This window comes from Passer domesticus, chromosome 4 (assembly GCF_036417665.1).
Source record: "Passer domesticus isolate bPasDom1 chromosome 4, bPasDom1.hap1, whole genome shotgun sequence".
Classification (NCBI taxonomy): Eukaryota; Metazoa; Chordata; class Aves; order Passeriformes; family Passeridae; genus Passer; species Passer domesticus.
In genome coordinates, this window is record NC_087477.1 from 66,947,688 (window position 1) to 66,970,030 (window position 22,343).

The 22,343-nt window shown below is 36.6% G+C and overlaps 1 long non-coding RNA gene across 1 annotated transcript; it reads left to right on the forward strand.

Annotated features, from left to right (window-relative positions):
- The first annotated feature begins 4,614 nt into the window (after window positions 1-4,614).
- Window positions 4,615-5,671, forward strand: LOC135300070 (uncharacterized). The gene is made up of 3 exons (XR_010361945.1): window positions 4,615-4,798; window positions 5,385-5,466; window positions 5,545-5,671. It is a non-coding gene; the product is annotated as an uncharacterized LOC135300070 (long non-coding RNA).
- The last annotated feature ends 16,672 nt before the right edge of the window (window positions 5,672-22,343 follow it).

Consider the following 22,343-nt stretch of genomic DNA (forward strand, 5'->3'; position numbering starts at 1 on the left):
TATATTGAATTTTTGTAAATTCAAGTTAGTGGAATGAGCTAAGTGAGGTTGAAAACCACCTTTTTGTCTGCTTCTCTTCCTTATGAGAAAAACACTGGAAAATGCTGCTTTAGCAATACACAATTGGTTTGGTTACCATTCTTAAGTTTTGATTATGTTTAAAATATTAACTGAAATTTATAATGCTGCAATAAATAGATATAAAGCAGAAAGTTGTTTACTACCAACTATGTGCAAATTATTTTCATTTAATTTTCTGAACTAATTTGGAAAACATACTAAAGTAATTTGGAGAGATTCATTCTCTGAAGGATAATAAAGTATACTGCAATTCATTTTCAAATAGTTTCTAATAATATTAAAATATATGGAAATTAATATTCTTAAATTAATTGATTTTACCTGTTACTTCTACTTAGAAATAATGTATTTCTGTTTTTCTTCAGAATCTAAAGGTTGCTAAGGAAACCATTTCTATTAGATCTGCGGGTATTGCATAGAACCTAACTATATATAAGAAAAAAGGGCATATGTAATTACAACTATCTTCTATTCAGAAAGAAACTTCTCTTTTAATCAGTAAGCGATCCTGTTTTATTTTGTGTGTTTTAATGTAACAAAATTTTTACATTGCATACACCTTGCCAGGAGGATTTATGCATAATTAGTATTTTCAGGTACAAAAAGATAATGTCACAGCAAGAGTTCAGTGCTGAGTTAAACAAATGGAGACTGGGTAGAGGAGTGGATGAGAAACTAAATTGGAACATCCAGCTGATCCTAGATTTAAATACAGTCAAATACAGTCATTATTCCTCTTTGATCAGCCCTGCCCAAGCTGAAGTGCTGAACACCATTTGGTAAGAGGCACTGCTGTCTTGGAGGGAATTACAGCTGTTCTGAAAGCCATCAAAGTCTGTGACACATCATGTGAAGTTACCTTTGAGGGCATGGCCAAGTGATAGCTTGGATTAGCGCTTTGCTTTATGGAGAGACCCTGTCTTTGGGAAAGTACCCGCTAAATAAAGTGGACTTTGGACTAGACACTTGAGCAAATGATGTAATTTGACCAAAAGATAACTGAATTCCAATAGGTTGTGTAATTTAGAGCAGAAATAGAAGAGAGAAGGAACAGGGAGAAAACAAGCAGTCAGCAAAGGGATTCCAAGTACCCACTGGATAGAAGACTGGATCAGTATGATTACAGTCAGGAATTTTTGTAATGAGTATGTCAGTGATGCTTATGAGCATCCTGCTGCCTGACAGCAAATATGAGTGGATATAGCCAACCTCTTGGTGTTTATGTAGCTGGCTGTGCAGACCTTCAGGGCACTGCCCACCCTGACTGTCCATGGAGCCCCTTGGGTCTCCCCTACCCTGGCCAGGATGGGCCCAGGACCCCATTTTGACCCCTCTCCCAGGTCTGTCAGTGCCTGCCCCAGTGGTGTTTGCAGCAGGGCTGGTCTCCAGCTCCCACAGCCAAGAGCCAGGTCCCTGCACAGCCCTGTGACCTGGCCTGGCCTGCTCCTGTCCCCAGGAAGTGCCCAGTGCCCAAGGCTGTATCTGACCCACATTCTCCTTACCAGGTCTGATCCACAACATGGCTGCTCTCAGTCTTTGGGAATTATTTTTTCCTAAGTTTTCACCTATTTTTTCCTAAGTTTTCACCTATTTCTGACTAACATCCTTACCTGAGTGTCAATGGTTAATAGTAGAGAGACATGTCAGCTGTTGAACAGCAATAATGCCAGCAGTAAGCAGTAGGTGGCACAAGATTACCTACCGGACCTCCACAACATTTTGGGTATCTGCTGAAGTACAACGAAGTTTCAGAAAGGATATGCAAAGCCACATGCCAACACAGCATTTGAAGACAGTTTATTCCCAGTTATTGTAAACAATTTCTTCCAGGATTCCAACGAGTTGGAGGCAGCTTCCTCTTTTTGAAGAACAGGGTTATGGCTATAATGTAGTTATAGAGAATTGCTTCTGTACAGTTAATGTAGCTGCTAAAGTGAATTTAATAAATTCATATGGGCTGGAAGATATAATTTGGGAGATGCTACCTGCAGCTGTGACTCATTTCCCATTAATTTTCTAGTAGTCATGTGCTTCCTACCCATCTGGAAAATATTAGTTAGGATTATAGTTGGATTTAAAATCTCGAGGACTAAGGGCTGTTATTTTGATAGAAGTAGGCCAGGAATGTGAATAGGGAGTTGTTAGAAGTAATAAAAACAATAATAAAAAATGTCCAATTCTCAGTTTTCAAGGTGTTCAGAGACCTTTTCCTATGGATGAGCCCAATAATAGCTCAAGTGTTCTGTTTACAGAGAATGTGGTCCTTGTGGAAATTTTATTTTAAAACTGTTAAGCTCAAAGAGGTCAATGGTGAACAAGAGATGGTTCATCTGAATATTTTCTTTTCTCAATACACAAATCCTGAGAACCTTGCCTACCTAGAAAGCTGGAAGTCAGATTGTGGCTAGAGTCAACACTTTCTTTAAAAAGAAAAGTTTTCTGTAAAATTTCAGAAAATTAGGCTTATATATTCAGAGAAAGTCAGTGATGACTATAAAATTGTGTCCAGAAGAAACTTCCTTTCAGTTTTCAGTGTTCTTTCTCACCTGAAATAGTAGGTATAGAGTTAGGTTTAGGACTGGGTTCCTGATTGTTGAATTGAAATAAGTTCAGACTTAGAAAAACCAACACTTCTGTCAACTTGTAAGAGAACCATTATTATCCTGCTTGTATAGCAAGCTTTGAAAGCCCATCTGGAAGCCTAAAGACTGATGTGAAGGGTCTAGAAAGTCTGTTTACTAACTGCTGAGTATCAGTTCATTCTCTAGAAGCAAATCACCCCTCAATGTCAGTGCTTTTTTCATCCATTGTTAGTGCTGTGTTGCTTCTCTGAGTGGGGTGCTATGAAATGCTGTTAGCAAGGTTAGGGTTTGAATTACAGCTGCAGGAAGACAGCTCCACCCACACCTCAATGTGCCTTCTGCTGTGTATGAATGAGCATGCACAGAGGTATGGTTTGTGTTAGGTACATGTGCAGTACCTAACACAAACCCAGGGAAATTTCTACACTAGAGACCAGAAACAAATATTTAAATACTACACTAGGTAATATGTACAGTTTTTTCAGTGGCAGAAATCTTGGATACTGGGTCAAGTCAATCTGTAAGAAAATCAAAGTTGAAAGCACTTTCTAAATCACTAATATAAAGCTTCAAATGAATTTAAATTAATAACATTCAAATATCATGAATGTTATTCATTACCTGTGCTGTTGGTAATCAGCTTTTCAAATAAGAATGGAATGTTCAGATACAAATATTCCTGGAAAACACACAGCCTTGAAGCAGAAAGATTGTTTGGCAGGTAGCTCAGTAGTACATACCTGATGAGGCAACAGAAGTCACCTTGAGAACAGATGGAATAAAATCAAAGATTAATGGCAAATTTATGATCCCTTGAAGAATAGGAGCCAAATAAAGTCAAATTGAATCATAAATTTGGAGGCTATATAGGATCAGAACATGTAGAAAGTAGACTTATTGCTAAAGTCAATTTGGCTACATGACTAAGAACTGAGAGCATTCTGAAGAGCTGCAGAATGGGTTTAGGGCTACTTTTGCTAATCTCCTTAAGCAATTAAAAGAGAGAAAGAAGGGAACTGAAACAGAGCATGGCAAAAGCTAGAGGCTTTCTAACTTTGAAAAAGAGGCTTTTCTGTCTATTGGCTTTGGGAATTCCGGCTAGAATATAGAATGGCAGTTAAATCTTATGTCATAGCAGAATAACTCCACATACTCTGTGTAGCACTAAGTGCATATTTAACAGCTTATGTGAGAAGCACTGTGGAAGTCTAGACTCTTCTAGTCATGCAGCACTTAAAATAACATGCAGCACTTAAAGCAATTGCTTTCTCAAATTAATTGAAACATTTATTAAAATAAATTTATCTATGAAATACTCATGACTGAGATGTGACATTTATTAATAAATATTAATTACAGAATGTGTATTATTTTACTGGCAGTAAACTTATATTACCTTCAGGTATGTTAGGTCAAAATGATACCAATTTCTTTGTGCTATCTAGTTTAACTTCTAGCTAAAACTAGAAATTTCAGACGTGAATGGCTTTTAATGATACCTTGTTTTAGACAGTAGCAAGCCTGTATACAGTAATAACAGGGGAGGAGAAAGTGAAACAATTAGGCTTAGGACAATGTTTTAAGATTTTGCTTGAATGTTCTCCTTCAGCACCAAGTATTGCTTGAGAAATCAATTTGACTGACCCAGGAAATAAAGTAACTTTTCCTGCAGTAAGTAGGGTGAGTTAAAAAAAAAAACTTTTTTTTTTTTGTTAAATACCTCTTATAGTAGTAAAATTAAGTAAGGCTTTTCCAATAAAATTCTACACTAGAATTAGAGCAGCTAACTAGTTTCCAAAGGAGCTTTTACTGATTTTTATCACCTAACATTCAGGTGAGAATTATTTCTATTAATTTCCATTAATTATTATTCATCCAATTGATAGGGATGGGATGCATGGCATACCATGTAAACCAGGAATGAATAATATATATAGTCTGCAGCTCGTGGTGGTCTGATGGGATAGGGAAGTGGCAGAGGCAAGTCTTGCTGCCGCACTTACTTTCATGATGTCATAGGACACAGAATTGTCACATGCTGAGAGGATTCTGACAACTTTAACCTTATCAACAAAAGCTAGTACTGCCAGCATTGTCTCCACTCATTTTAATGCTGTTTCAGTTGAAGGATATAGGTATTTCTTTCTTGTTTAATATCAATTTAGTCCTTCTGATAACTAAACAAACAGAAAAAAAAAGGATTTTAACTTGCTTACATATCTAAGCATCATCTTAGCCTTTTAAGAATTACTATATGCAAGGGCATGCAGTGACAGGACAGGAGGAATAGATGCAAATAGAAAGACAGTAGCTTTAGGAAGCTTTAGATACTAGGAAGAAATTCTTTGCTGTGATGGCAGTGAGACATTGGAGGACAGTGAGACATTGGAACAGGTGGTCAAGAGAGGTTGTAGATCCCTGGAAGTGTTCAAGGCCAGGTTGGATAGGGCTCTGAGCAACCTGGTGGAGTGGAAGGTGTCTCTGTCCACAGCACGGGAGATGGAATTATATGACATTTAATATTCATTCCAACCCATTCCATGATTCTATGATTATTTTTTCTGGGAAGTATATAGGGAACAAGGAATGAATAATGTCAAAAAACATCAGAGGAAGAACCAATGCATTCTCATCTAGTATTTCAACTGTTATGTCAATTTAGCTTTGTTTTGTGTTTTTACTAAACTAATTGAAATTAATAGTGCTATATTCATTACCAAGAAAGCACAGCTGAGAACAAGACACTCTACTTTTATTGAATTACATAAAGGAGAGAAAAAGACTACAAACTGCAGACTTCATGGTACGAGTGAACATTTTGCTCTGAATGAGAAATGTGTTGAAACCACCAGAACTTATCATAGACATGCTGTCTTTGCAGAAACAGCAGAAACACGAACAGAGCTGAAGTGATGGTAAGCTGGAAAGAAGATGCAATGAGCTGGAAAGAAGGAACATAAGGATAAAAGTGACAAGAAATATGCCACATTAGACTAATGATACTGAGATGCATTAGTCATTGCTCTCTTTATTTGAAAATTGTAGGCTCACAAAAGATCCCCCCAAACATTTCAGGGGGAGCTATTCAGCAGCACAGAACTGTGGCTCTGTTTGGCTACTGATTCTATGGGTTGACCCCCTCTGAAATCATGCATCTTGACTCTTATCAATATGTCAATATACATGATTCCTTTAGCCATGGAAGGCCTTTAGATAATAAAACTTGTAGGATCTTTGCAAGCTCTAGAAACTGACTATAAATGAGCCCAAAGTAAAACTGGATTTCTACGTTGCTTGTAAAGATAACTCAGCCAAGCAAGGGTGGTATCTGCAATTATTTCATGAGCACATGTATCCACAGCTACTCTTGTAGCACCTAAGCAGTACTAACTTTTTATTTTAAAATGCTGGGGGAGAAGGTGACCTTTTCAATAATTGCATACCTGGCAGGGCATCAAGAAGCAGGACTGAATTCTGTTTCCTCCTTCCCCAGATGACTTAAACCCAGGTGTTTCCTATGAATGTTTTGATCATCATCATCAGCACAGATCACCAACAGCTCAGGAGGATTCACAAGAAATCATAACATATTCTCAAGCAATAAAACAACTAATATAATGAGAAACTCTCCCCTCCTACCACTCATGTCAAGGCACACTGCAGCAAGAAGCCAAGAGACGTGCAGTTCAAAGCAGTGGGTGTGTCTAAACAGCTGCTATGAAACATTTGTCTACAAAACCAGAGGCCAGGATTTCAACCCATGGTCTAGGAATTTCTCACACATTTATATTAGCAGCTGTGAGATTAAAGAATGGAAACATTTTTAAGTTAAGATTATTTTTATTACACAGGTGTAGAGTCAATGACCACCAGTAAAACATGGATAGAATATATTTGCATTTCAGTCCAAGTACTTCAAACAAATACCCATTTTTGCTTTGTTGTTCACCTTAATAATCTCCAGTTGCCTTTATGAGTTCAGTTTAAAACAAGCAATAGTAATAAGTAGAACGCTGGTTTATTGGATAAACACAGAGGGGAAAAATTAATATTTTTAATGTAGGTAAAAAACCCGTGCCCAAGACTGAAGGTACCCTTATTCAAAGAAATCTGTTCACAGCATTTTCTAACAATTTTAATTTAATACTTCTTGTAATCTGCTTCAAATTTTGTCTGTTAATTTGTGCTCGTATGAACAATTTTCTAGACACAGATAAGAACTTCAGATTTCAGAATGCAACTCATTATTAAAGATAATGGACAATTTTCTATAGTAAAGAAGTACATTACAAGAGTAGAAAAGCACTATTGTATTAGAATTTTTTTTTAAAACCTAAATTGCATAGATTATGTAAGAGGAGAATAAAAAATGGGTACCAAAATTACGGTGCTCTAACTTTCTCTAGATACTGTTTCAACACACTAAGTATAGACATTATTCAATATACAAGAAAAGCAGAAAAACATAATTTATTACTTTCTGCAGTAGGAATTCAAATTTCTGAGAACAAGTAAGTAGTGAATATGGAGAATTTTACTTTGATCCATTTCTTCTTATCCTCCTTGAACAAAGCTTTTATCTGGCAGAAAGATCTACACTTATGATACTAGTGCAGGAATCTTGTCTGGCAACATTTCATCAGCTTCTGTGATTCTTTTAGATTTCTTTTGGTTTTGTTTCTAACTAGTAGGGAAAATAATTTTTTTGAGTAAATGTAAATAATACATTTTTGTGCACTTTAAAAGTAGACAATACTCATCTCAAATTTTCACATATGAGCGTATCTGTACTGTGACCTTTTCACACTGATTTTCATAGCAAAGGTGTCCCAATGTGGTCAGAAGGGCCTGGGCTTTGGCAAAACTCTTAGATGTGATACATTTTACCACTCCCATCATTCAGCAGAAACAATATTATACAGATCTAATTTCTGAAAGTACAGAACTTTTTAAGGTCAGGAGAGTTTCTTATCTTGGTAGGCAGCTTGTAGAAACCCTCTACTAGTATATTTTCTTTTTCTCCTCAATATTATTTCCACTTGTGCATGACTGGTAAGCTATGAAACGATAAATAGTCAAGAGCATTGACTTTAATATGTGCATTGAATGTAGGAAAACAATATTACACGTAGTGTGAAGCAATTGAAAAGTTTTCTTTTATCACAAATGCTTCAAAGAAGTGAAGTTTCAGTGAAACATTTTAATACATACAACAAAATGGTATTTTTTTCCCTCAGTTTATATAGATCTACATTAACTATACAATCCAGTCTTTTAGAAACTGCTCTCCCTCATGTTCCATCAAAAAAACTGAGAGCTAATTTTTTTTCTTGTGAAGCACATCTGTAGGCTCATCCTTCCAACTGCCTGACACAGTCACCCAGATGTGCCCCCCACGTCTCCCAGCTTGCAGCTAAGGCAGTGTATGCACACTGGGCTTTTATCTGAGCAGCACAGCAGCCTCACCTTCTGTGACTCAACCAAAGGTGAAGTGCATGTCCTTCATCTCAGGTTTGTTTTTATTTCAAAAATACATAGCATGGGAATGTTTAGCTTCTGTGGTTTTGCTTAAATACAAGCAAAAAAAAAAAAAAAAGAACCAAGTGCAATACTAACATGAAAATTGTAACTTTGAGCAGTAAAACAGTACCACCATTACATGCCCATGCAATTTTTGTTAATTCTGCTGCACTGGCTATTAAACTTTGACCCTTTATTCCACAGACAACACTGAGACAAGCGGGGCAGAATAGGAATAATGAATGGGGAGGTACCAAAGAACTGGAACTTATTTTTTCTATTCTTCATGTATTCTAGACATAAATCCTGGAACGTGATTGACTGAAGTACGTAAACTAAAAAATAATTAACATAGTAACTTCAAGCACTGATTGCTATACATGTCTATTATATTAAAGCACAGTTGGTTAGCAGTTGTGCTCTGCTGCTCTGTCATGTGAAATGAACATTATTTTAATTTTATCCCAAGTTTTTTTCTAGTGGAAAACAGTATTTTGAGTTCTGAGATCCCATAAACACTGTCAGCTACCCAGAGAAATCCCAATGATGTCAGAGGGAAGGAAGAAGAATGTTCAAAAATTTTTATTCTCTACAGTTATTATGATATAGACGTTGCTGTTAAAATTGCCTTGGACAATTAAGTTCATGATTCTATTTTCAAAGTTTCCTACAAATTTCATCTTGTATACTAATAGACAGGTTAGGTAAAATTCTTGACAAATTCCTAAACAATTTCTGCAGGAGGCCAACATATGAAAATTATTGACTTCTTACATGGTATTTGTTTAAAGGTTTCCCATGTTATACTTTCCCATATTATACTCACACAAAAAATGCTTCCATTTTCATAGAATCACACAAGATGCTGAGTTGGAAAAGGACCCACAAAGATCATCAATTCTAACTCCTGGCCCAGCACAAGAACATCACCCAAAATCCCACCATGTCTGTGAGAACATTGAAAAATACTTCTTGAACTATGTCAGGCTTGGTGCTGTGACCACTGCCCTGGAGAATTTGTTCCAGTGCCTGACCAGCCTGTGAGTGAAGAACCTTTTCCTAATAGCCAAATTAAACCTCCCCTGACACAACTTCACGCCCTTCCCTCAGGTGCTGTCACTGGGACCACAGAGCAGAGATCAGTGCCTGTCCCTCCTCTTCCCCTCATGAGGAAGTTGCAACTGCAATGAGGTTTCCCTTCAGTCTCTTCTTCTCCAGGCTGAACAGACCCAGTGCCCTCAGCTGCTCCTCATACAGCTTCCCTTAAGTAGGCTGTGATCATAAAAGTCACAGTCTCTGGAATATATGAATTATCTCTTAAACAGTTTGCTGCTGACCAAGGCACTTCTACAAAATCATAGTAGGAGGAAAATTAGACAGTTGTGCAGTCCCTTCTCAAGCAAAATTTCCACTCAAATTGTAAAGGTAAGGTCCCAATAAAAAGACTTTACAGTGGTTCACGTACTCTGTGTTAGATGCACAGAAGAAACACTGATCAGATATTCTCAAGAGGTCAAAATAAAAAGTTCAGTGCTAAAATTTAGAAAAGTCAAGGAACTTTGGCAAGAGATATAGTACAATGCCCAATCAACATAAAAGACTTCTTACAGCATTGATTTAGCCCATTCAACTTAGCAATTTCTTTTAATGTTATGTTACTCAAAATGTTCCAAGAGAAGAGAGTTAGAAGAAAAATGGAAAAAAAATATGTGTAAAAAGAAAAAAAGAGAAAAAAAAAATATAAAAGCACACATATAGCTACCAACTCCTGGGTTCCAGCAGTGTTCAGACAGAAACTCCAGAGGAAGATAGGATTAAGAAGTGTGCTGACTGCCTCCTTGGCCTTTAATACTCAATGGCCTCTCTGGCCAGTGGGACTTCTGGTCATTTGGCCTCTCTGGGGCTGGTTTAGGGCAGAGTGGAGCACTGCTCCTGGTGTGCCAGTGATTGGCACTTCTGCCAAGCTGGGATATGGGCTCTAGCTGGGGTGTGGGGCAGTTCACTGTCTCACCAGGCAAGGCCAGACCTGCCCCTTCCCTCCCACACAGGCATCCTAAAATATCTTGAGATATCAATTCCTTCAGTCTCTGACTGCATCTTAACCTAATTTAGAACTATAGATTCAGCAGCATATACCTTATAAATCTAATAAAAATACACTGGCTAATGCATAATAGCCTATACAAATATGCTAACAAAATAGAACATTTGGTTTGGCAGATTAATTTCACTTCATTTTAAATGTTACTGCGTAAGGAAAAATCCAGCCTAACCAACCCGAGGGGATTTTATAATGGCGTGGCTACATCAGATGACAAAGGAAGAACTACAGATGCCATTTATCTGGATTTCTGTAAAGCCTTTGACATGGGCCCCACAATATCCTTCACTCTATATTGGAGAGAGATGGATTTGTTTGGTGGATGAGGAGTTGGTTGGGCAGCTGCATCCAGAGGGTGGAAGACAATGGCTCAGAGTCCCAATGGACATCAATGACAAGTGGTGTCCTCTCAGGGTCCTTGGGACCAGTGGTGCTTTATGCCTTTCTCAGTGACGTAGACATTTAGACATGGAAATTTAGTGTGGTTCTGAAAATCTCCTGATGACACCAAGCTGGATGGTGCTGTTGCCACACCTGAAGAACAGAATGTGATCTAGAGGGACCTTGACAAGCTTGAGAAGTGGGCCCATGGGAACTCCATGAGGTTTAACAAAGCTAAGTGCAAGGTGCTGTGCTGGCTTGGAGCAATCCCTGCTTTCAGCTGGGGGATGGGATGAATGGATTGACAGCAGCACTGCAGAGAAGGACTTGGGGGTGCTGCTGGATGAAAGGGTGGACAAAAGCTGGCAATATGCACTCACAGCCCACAAAGCCAGCTCTGTCCTGGGCTGCATCCAAAGCAGTGTGGCCAGCAGGGCAAGGGAGAGGATTCTGCTCCTCTGCTCTGCTCTGGTTCGCCCCTGCCTGGAGTGCTGTGTTCAGCTGTAGGGTACCCAGCAGAGGAAGGACATGGACTGGTTGGAGAAAGCCCAGAGGAGGCTGCCAAGCTGATTAGAAGGATGGAGCAGCTCTCCTAGAAAGAAAGGGGAAAAGACTGAGAGGGTTGGGTTGGGGTTGCTTGTCCAGGAGAAGAGAAGGCTCTGGAAAAGCCTTATTGCTGCCTTTCAGTACTTAAGGGGGTATGTAAGAAAGATAGGAACAAACTTTTTAGCAGAGCCTGTTGTGATATGAAAAGGGGGTAATGTTTTTAAGCTGAAGGAGTGTTGATTTAGATTAGATATAAGAAAGAAGTTTTATTACAATCACAGTGGTCAAGCACAGGAACAAGTCATTCAGAGAGGTGGATGATTCCCCATCCCTGGAAACATTCAAGGTCAGGTTGCATGGAGGTCTGTGCAACCCAATCTAGTTGAAGATGTTCTTGCTCAGGTTAGGGAGAAGATTAGATGGTCTTTCAAAAGTGCCTTCCAACTCAAACTATTATATGAATCTATAAATTTTGAAGAGTTTAATTCTTGCATTGAAACAAAATAAAAATAGCCTAAGTCCTGGAAACAGTGACATAATACCAAACTACCTATTTCTTGAGCAGAGCTGCAAGTAAAACTGATTTATTTGCACTTGCATTTGAAATGTGCATACATTCTAGAAGCTTGTCATACCTGAATTTAGGTAGAGTTATAGCTCATTCATAGAGAGGGAACATGGATATTGCTGCCTTGTGTGTACAGATGTCTCTGCTTTTATTCTAATTTCCCTTTATTGACCAGTGTTCCATACTGAGACAGAGTCATCAGTCTGTGTTGTTTATTTTTGATCTCACTCCTGTGTATTGATATGCAGGAAAACAATCAATCCCACTGCAACCATCCAGAATTTCCACACCATCTCACCACAGTTCAAAGCGCCTTGGAAGTGGAATTTTCCATTTACACCTCTGAGTCCCTCTGGAAAATTATTTTTCCTTGATAGAACAAAAATTTAATATTTTTTCTCCAGAGACAGAATAAGTGAATACATAGATATTGTGATGGGTTTTGCACAATCTTTTGGTTACTTCAAAAACCTTTCAAGTTAATAGAAACACCTTAAAATTTTCTCTATTGTTATAAGCAGCTAGACCATGGTTCCCATTCAAGATGCATTTTCAGTATGAAAAATTTATTTCATTCATTTTCTTTTTGTTTGGCCTGAACCAGAGTTGTAAAAGTACTAAAAATGATGGCCTCATTCTGTTTTAGTTTTTTTTTTTTTCAATACTGAGTCAAAATTTACAGAATTTAGGCAAGTCAATTCACCTACTTGAAACAGAAGGACTCTGCTCTCATAGAAACAAATAATTGGTTATTATTGCATGATTTGAATAACAAAACACTGTTAAAAGCAATTTATTTGGAAACAGTATAGCTGGCTTTGCCTTGCTGTCATTTTGTGACATATCCTCTCTGCTGTATTCCAGAAGCCTAACAACCTTTTTTTTTTATGTCATGTTGCTCTCTAAATATTCAAATACATCCAACAGGAATGTTCCAATAGGAATTTATAAGTGTTTTTCTGTGTACAAGCGAATTAGCTTCATTTCACAGATAAGGAAACACAGCAGGTAAGACTTGTCAGGGTTCACTATAGAAATTAGTAAATGAGTCCAGATTGAAACTGTAGCACTGTTAGATTATAATTTTTTAGTCAGAGGACTTAATAGTAAGATATGCAAATATAAGCAAGGTATCTGTTTACTGGTAGTGCATCAATAAAACATATTAGGATAGTGAGTAATCCAGGTAAAAAGTAATATTCAGAAAGAGAAAAACAATGATTCTGTGATTTGGGTATTACTCTTACAGAGATGTAATTTCCCAAGGCATTTAGACCTAAAATTAGTTGTACTTTCAATACCTATTACTGACACATCTGATATAAATGAAAATTTTACTGCATTTTCTGCTATGTGTTAAGGTATATGTGACTTCATGGGTTGTTAAACTTTTACACCTATTCCAGAATTCAATTTCTTCAAAACTACATGATAATGCACAATTATAATGATGTTCCAAGTTTGAATCAGCATATTGCAGGCAGTTATGGCAACACATTACCTGCGATTGAAGCTGAATTGAGATTAATATCTATGCTGCATTTTCTTAGTAGTATGTAAAATACCTAAACCAGGATTTGAGTACTGAAACCAGAGGGGTTTTTTAGCTTCCTTTTCAGTGACAGCTCTATACAACTTGAAGCAAAAAAAAACCCAAAAAAACCCAAAAAACAAACAAACAAAAGCACAAAAAGCCCTACAAAAACCTCTGCATACAAGGTTTTTAAGAGAAAGATGTAGTGAATCTTGGGGCCTGTAAGATTAATATGAAGACAATAAGTTTCACTGAATATCTTTCATAGCTTAAAAACAATAATGACTGTATTTTTATTAGCTCTATTAAATATTTTTTCACACAGAAAAAATGCTGTTTAAAAGGAAATGTTTTATATTGAACTTATGGTTTATTTTCTAGTTCGATTTTTTTTTTTTTTTGAAGTCTCAGAGCATAATCAGATATGATGGTAATAAAGATTTTTCTTACTGGATAGTGGGTTTTTTTTTTATGGACTTAGCTTATGCTGTGTGTTTCTGTGGCACAGAGGCATATCTTAAACACATACTGCTTCTGCTTTTAGCATAAAGTAATTTTTCAAAGAGTTCCTACTGCCTTCTCTGAACTGACTGAAAAGTGCGTTGTGGATCTCTGGCTCAGTAATTGATGGACACTATTAGGTCTTCCCTTCAGGAGGCTGCATCAAAACTTCCCCCTCAAGCAGTATTCTGACACCTGTGCTTTTATGTTTGACAATCTTGCTAAACAACAAATAATAAGTTTCATGCTATTTTTTAAGATCTGTTGTCTGTCTCATACATTTTTGAAATGTTGCAGTCTTTTGGAGATGGAATGACTGTGAGCTAGAGTTCCTTCTAACTTTTTTAGACTGTTTCCTAATGTCATGAATCCAGGTACCTGACACTTTTTGTTTATTAGTGAAATACAACATCCATCTGCCACCTAAGATATACTCAAATTATGAAATATTTGGTTAAAACTGGGCATTAGATGAAGGCTAATTAGCAGATGAATGTCATCCACTGATTGGAGGCATCTGAAGGACTGGAATTTTCCTGAATGAGAAAGTTCATGCATAATTTGCTACTCAGGTAAGAAGCTCAGAATTGATACTGGCTACCTTATTAGTGTTTGAGGTTCAGGAAATGACATTAGGAAATACACTTCTTTTCAGCATTGTATTTTTGCCATTGTCTAGTCTAGACCATTTTCCCTGTGATTTTCAGGTTTGGTGACTTTAGTCTAATGACAGTACTATGGCAGATGATGCTCTGTGTTTCCTCTGCTTTAATCACAGTATGAAAGTCTACTGAGAATATGTCCCTGAATATGAGTAAAAAATACAACTAAAAAAAAAAAAGCCTTCAAGCATATTCTGTTACTCCTTACTGTCATTGGCAGCTTCATACCTATCAGTCAGCTATCATACAAATACCAAGGCTGCTACTTCAAAGTCAAAATTGAACATAGAATCCTAATATATGAATTTTAGAATATTGTAATACATAACAAATGTTAAAGAATAAAGCTTCAGGAACTCTTGATAATGCCAATTTATAAAATATAATCTTCCAATTATGTATCTTATAAATTTATTGTTTTGGAGTAAATTAAAAAAAAAATATTATCTCTCTTGTTAGGTATCTAAGTTAAGTTTGCACCTATCCAAGACTTCTTACTTTTCTTCTGATCATTATAGCACTTGTTTTCTAGTGGTTTAGTAATGAGAGTGCAAGAAATGGTAGTTTGAGTTCTGTATGGCACAGTGTGATGCCATGCAGAAAGATTGTAACACAGCCCTATCCCCAGCTGAGGTGCCAGGTAGGTCCCATGGTATCAATATACTTAGAAGCAGTTTTGTGACTTTAAAAGCTGCACTGCTGTGTAGCCAGAATGAGCTTGTAGGCTGCTCTTCTGCTGGTTTGCTGATAAACTCTGTCAACACATCAAGAAGATCCATGTGGCCAGACAGCCTTTTTGTCTTTGCCATTTAGTCAGCACCATGGGAGAATGAAAGCTTGGTGAATCCTGGCTGCTACTTTACCACCAGCTTGCCAGATTTTCAAGCCTAATGCACAGGTTGCCGTTGTTTATAAAATTTGTTTACTAAATTTATTGTCTTGCACAATTCTGTTGCCTGGTGTTTGTCTTGATCTCCCCATCTAATCTTTGCTCTTGTAGAATTTGGCACAGTGCCTGGCAGCATTTGCTGTGTAGACCTTTGACTTTGTGGAATCAATTTGTTCCCCCTTTCCTGACCTTACTTGCCATGGCCATGGTAGCAGCTTCCCATCTCCATTTCTGATTTCTTTTTTTTTTTTTTTGTCAGTTTGTGCCCTAACAGTATTAAATTTATGCATATGCCATTTAAAAAGTTATTTATTCTCTAATCTGTCCTTCTGTTTTTCCTGCTAAAATAGGATTGAGGAGACAAAATGTTCTACCAAATTTTAAAGAACAAACCAGTAATTTAATTTCTGATTCAACCTCTCTCCATTTAAAGAAAAAAAAGTCATATACAGTAGTTAATTTAGATCAGGTCATCCCTAACAAGTGAGTGGCAGTATTTTCTTTATATCACTATCATTCTTAAAACAGGCTTTGTTGGGTGGTACTCAGAAGAAGTACCAATGTCTGCCTTATGGAAAAATACTTGCTTTTTCTAGAGACTGGTTGTTACTTCTGTGACAGAACTGAGCTTCTTTATGTGACAAGAAGGTGTGATGACTAATCATGTGCCTTCAGGCTCAAATGAGAAAAGAATACTATGAAGTTAACAAGCATTAACTTTCATGCTAATGAACCAGTTAATATTTCCACTATATAACCTAAGATAGCCCTAGGTGCATGGATCAAATCCTACTAATGAACCACTTGGTATATGTAAGGTCATCCATACTCCTTGAATGTATAGATTTTCTTGCTGGTTCCTCTGAAAATTAGGTCTGACATGATTTCCAGAGTGTTTTAACTTTAGTGGGAGGGAAGTGAGTCAGAAGTGAACTGTCTTTGTGGTCTGCCCCTTGCTGACATCCCTCAAAGCCAGACTGAAGCTGAAAGTAGAAATTCTCTTTCTATGGTAGCTTCCCTTTAAAGCTGGGAGTAATAGAGTATAGACATGTTGGAAAGTTGTCAGTAGCTAAGGCTGTCTGCTTTTGTACTACTGGTTGAAAGGGCAAAGAATGAATTCTTCTCTAATAATTCTGATTAGTTAATTAGATTGTCACATAACCTTTACGCATGATTTCAGGAAGCTCTGGTTTCCTGAGTTTTCCTATGGTGCCCTGGTTTTTCCATCCCCTGCTACTAACAGGGTCCATGTCATCTTTGGGAATGATTGTACGGATCCTTTGCATTTCTTCAGTCAATATAAGGCCTTATCTTGCTGAAACTAGCCGAGGTTGAAAGTAGTTAGTCACTCAACTGACTCAATGAATCATTTACTGTACCAATCTGCCTCTTTAATAATTAAATGGGAATTGTGTTGTAGAAAAACAATCACACTGCTGTATAATCTCCTTCCTAAACCAAATTTTCTCATGTAGGAAAATGAAGATGTACTTATTCTGTGTGACAACAGAAAGAAAGACCTCATATGGAGTGGTGTAAATCCCAGATCATCAAGCCCTGTTGTTATTGGTAACAGAGCAAAAAGCAAAGGATGCCTAAGTGTTAAAACTGGCAATTTAGGATCAAGTGTGATTCTTACACAAAAAGAGTGTGAATCTAGAGTTGGGGGAGCTGATCCAAGTTGTATAACTGATAGAGAATGGGACCCCTGAACCTTCTTTGTAGAGACCTCCCTAACTCTTGGATAAATTGATTTTCTTCAGCACCACATGTAACTGTACCTTGTACATGCAATTCAGTCAGCTGAACCTTGTAGGAAGAATAGTTGGGATTCACATGCATCTCTTCTTTTGCATCATGTGGAAATGTAAAGGTTCATAGATGCTAATGAACTGCATCTGTCAAACCTCAGAGGAAGAAAGCAGTGCCACAGTTAATATTCTTGTAAACTATGTCACAGAGGTCATGATGCTCTTTCTTCTAGCAACATCTTTATATTCAGATCAATTTTGTCTTTTACTTATCCAAAATGAAGGTTATTATCTGTTACAGTTTTTGAGAAGAGAGTGAAAGTAGGAAAACATTATTTCTTTGTGCAATAAGGATGTTCAAGTGGAAACAAAAAGGAGTTTCAGGCTTACAGTGTTTCTGACATTGCCACACGTTGACAGAAAGGAGGTAATAACCTCATATTTTTGGATGTCCAGAATGGCAGGACTTATTACTAAATTTGTAATGTTCGAATTAGTCATTTGACATTCAGCATTAACTTATAAATGAACACATTGGGGCAGGAATAGCATATTTGAGAATTTAACTTCTTAGTCTTAAGATCCAAAACAAGGAAAAATATGACACATATATAATTACTGAAAGCCAGAAAGGGCAATATGAGTAAGAATTTGGTGCTATAGGGTAAGCAAACTGATGGTAGCCTGTAAAACACATGTAATGGAGGAGTAAGGTGTTTAAAATAGGAAGACTAAGAAGTACAACTTCATAAGTACAACAATTTATACTGATTTACTAATGTGCTGCATGATAATTGCTCCAATTCAGAACACAGACTCACAATCTTGAGTCAAATTTGATTTTTTTTAAAATTATGAAAACAAAATTAAGTATCTATTACCAATGCACTGACCTCATCTACAATTAGAATTCTACAGAAAAGGAACAAAGTAATTAAGAGATAGAATTCTAGCTTATAGCCTAGTCTGGTGGATCAGGTGGATGTGAAAGCTTATAACAGAAGTTAAGAGACCAAAGCCTGCACTATGGATTTAATAATAAATACAAATATGATCAGTTACATTACTTTGTGCTCCAGTCATTAATTCATCAAGCACATATGGGAGGCTGTAAAAAAAAAAAAAAAAGCAAACAGGTTCTGCTTCAGCATGAAGATAACACACAGTTTTATATTTGCATCTCCCAATCCAGATGAAAGAAGATTGCATTGTTCTCTTTTGGCAGGAGCTGTGACACAAATAAAGGCAATTGGGCTGAAAACCAAGATGACATTGTGTCAGCTAACTGCTGAAACAAGTGGACAGTAAGGCAGATATATTTTTTCATCTTTCATCCAGGATGTATATCTGCCCTTAGCTGACTTAGGTCATTGGCTGTAATGTTGACTGTAGCAGCTTCTTGAACATTAAGCTGCAAAAGAACCTTTCTCTGGTGCTCAGAAGCTATTTCTTTTTGATGTAAAACTTCTATTGATGACATGATGAACTTGGCATGAATTATCTTTTAAAATCCCTCCAGAAACTAAAGCTTGTTAGTTTGGTAGCCAGATTCTTCATTCAGCTGCCTATTTCCTATAGGCATATAAAGCATTTTTTTAAATGACACTATTCTCAAGTTTTCAGAAATATTCAGTGGAATGAAGTCATCATTAACCATGACTGTCCTAACCTGACCTTCATGAATCTCCGCAATATTTTTATCTGTGATCAGTGAAGGCATCTGGATATATTTTGGCTGATGGAAAATAAGAGACTGGTAGGCCAGCTTTTACTTGGAAGGAAAACTGATGTGATTAATCTTTGCCATTAATCAAGTATTTCAGCTTTCAGGACAGATTATAAGACTCCCTCCATCAATGTAAGAAGACAGGTGTAGACAAAAAATTTATACTGTGACTATTCAAGCTGTTCTATTTGAATTTCATTACAGCTATATCCTTTTTTAATAATATCTTTCTTGTTTGTAGAGCTAATAAACATCTATTAATGTGGATGGTCCTTCAGTGAAAGAATTACAAATAGCCATAAAATAAAATGAGTAAAAAAATGCCTTTGTACTAGACCTAGTACACTTGTTTGAAGTGAACCTTGCATTCTTATGGATAAGGTTTTGAGCCAAGGAACTGTAGTAGTGTCAATTAGATATGATGACAATATGGGGAAAACTTGGAGTAAGAATTAAGATTAGTTGATGCAGAAAATTTGAAACAGAATTGAAGCAAGAGAGCTGGTCTTCAAGGGCTTCAGAGGAGAGATTTCCATGACAACAGAATACTCAGGTATGCAAATTAAGAAACAAAGCATCTTAGAAAATAATCAGGAAATACATCTCTGTTTCATAGACTAAAACCTCCACAATTAAGAAGCACTAGTTCTGTAGGAGAAATGGGGATGGAGAGCTGAGAAAGTAGGGCCATTTCTGGCCAAATTCCCCTCTCAATTAAATAAATACTATTATTTTAATCATGCAGCCATAAGGATAGATAGGGAGAGAATATACCTCAAGATTTATAGTAATGTTATGCTGTGACCTAAGATCTAAGGATCAAAAGCCTTAGACTATCTTCAGTAGTTATCTATGAGGCAGCTAAAACACTTCAATGATGAGTATTCCACTGACCACTTCATAAAACTCTTCTGTTTGCTACCTCAGAAGTCAGAAAATTTTCCCTAAATTTGGACTACTTTGCTTCTACCTAAGTGTTGTTCTTCTGCAGCACTGCCATTAGCCATGGAGAACAATTGATCACTGTCTGCCTTGGAGCAACCATTTAAATGAGAAGGACTTCTATCATGTCCTGCAAGTTTTCAAAATATTATATACAGGGATAAATGTAGACTGTAGAGGCTCTTATTGTTATATATATTGTGTTATGTAATCTCTGCAAAAGCGTTGTAGCTCTTTTCCTGTGACTCATGCTGTATTATGAATTTGTTGTTCTATTCAAGAGCTTTACTTGTTAATAAAAGGAAATAATATATATATGATTTATATACATAGAGCTCTGTTATCACAGGCATCCCATCAGAGTTATCAAGCTTTGCCTCAAAACATTTATTTTGCCTTTCCTCCCATTCATTTTGGAAGGGCATCCCAGTATCTGAATTTCTTAATGGTTAGCAACTTTCGTTAAATATACAACCTAAATTTATAGGTTATACAATTTGTTCTGCCTCTTGCATTGACATTTAGCTGAAAGAGCTTTTTTATTCTTTCACTTTTTTTACCTGTCAGATGTATTTATATAGCAACCATATCCCTCTTGGACCTTTTTATATGAGAATGAATGATCTCTTTTAGTCTTCCCATATAGATTGGGCTCTTTCAAAAAAGAATATTGTTGCCCTTAAAGAGAGAATTTGGCCTTTATCTCTGTATTTAGATGCACTAACAGTAGAAGAGATTACTGTCTTTCCATATACCCATCAATGAATCATTAGTGCCATAAATCTAGAGGAAATATAGGAACAAAATGCTTTAAAACATTCTGAAATTTTTAAATTTTATATTAGTAATTATTGTTTGATATTCTATGGACTGCCTTTTGAGTTAGCTAAGATTCCCTACACTTTTGTTCTTAAAGCCTTGTCATCTGCAAACTTGGTGGATGCGGATTTAAAAATGTAAAATATGAAAAACTATATTTGGTTAGATCCTGTCGCTGGCTGTACAGAGCACTACAGCTCTGTGATCTCACAAGCTGAACATAAAAGCCATTATCCTTTCGGCTGTTACTCGGTTTTTCATGAGAAATGATGTGTGAGGTAAATAGGAAAGGGAAAAGGAAATGGAGGGGAGACAAAGAAGTAGAGGGGAATAAGGATTTACTGGAACAGAGAGCAGAATTACCTGATGAGATTGTGGGACAAAAAGCCATAGGAAGCCAACATACAGCTCAATGTAAAACTGCCAGAAAAAGTGTTGAGAAATCATCCTACCATAAACTGGCTGTCTGGGCACTCTCCTACACCAGGGTCAGCTCAGGGGTTTTGTTGCTATTTTTTGTTTAGGTTTTTAATTTGTCTGTCTCTTTGGAGCCCAGGACAGATCACTAAGCAAATATTTCATGTTAGATTGTAAAGCCTATGGTCTATATTATATAAAACACTATAGATTTCCCCCACAAGAACATAGATTACATGCAATGTAATTACCCAATATTTTTCTTCAATCTACTACTGCTTGTCTAATGCATTGTTTTTCAGCTGTGTCTTCTGAAGGTGGCTACATTTCAGCAGCAGGTGAATTTGCTCCCAATACTCTTCTATTGTTAAAAAACTACAAAGCTATTTTTTTTAATGTAAAGTTGATGGAAATATAAAACCTTATATTGACTCAGGTTTACTAGGGAGATAACTTTAGTGACAGTCTAATCGTGGCAACAAACTATTAGACAACAATTTAGATTAAATGATAGAGATTATGTCTAGGAAGTCTTCAACCAGCACATCCAGCACATCAAAGTTGTGTTGAATATTAGATGTGTTATTTTTAAAATATAACCTTGTCTTAGTTTGTAATGGCTTTCTTCTAAAATATCTGCAGTGTGGCTATTATAAACCATGAATCACAGTTGAAATGAGATATAAAACCGCAACAGTCTCACAAATCAAATCTCAAATGTCTAAATACTGGCATTTAGCAATGAAGCCACTCCCATCATCTGCATCACACTAAAGTGATGCCAGCAAAGATGCAACAGTAGAAAAACAGAGAAAAAAAAGAGGTGGATCTTAGGATCTTATTTCTGAAAGAACAAAATGTACTTATTTCCCACCAAAACTGAATGAAGGGTGAACCCCTATTTACTCCCATGAGGATTCTTTAAATGCCCCAACAAAGAAATCTATTCATATCTTGACTGTTTGACATAGGGAGATAATATTAAAATTGTAATAATGTTTTTACCTTCTTTTATAATATTGCTAAATAATATTATCTTCTTTTTTTGCTGCCATATAGATTCCGATGTGTTACTCATTTACAGTAAATCAAATTGCTTCTAATCCTCTCAGAACTTACTACAAAATGTTATTATAAAAAAACAAATTTATTTTCAAGGAAAGTAGGCTCTCACCTTTTCTTCTTACTTATTTAGTAACAAGTTCTAGAAATACTAAAAGCCAGTTTTGACAAGTTCAAGGGCTGGCCTTCATTGTTGCTTGATATTTATTTCTGTATAAGGATGAGGATACATGGTGCACAATGTTCCTTTGAAAAATTGTC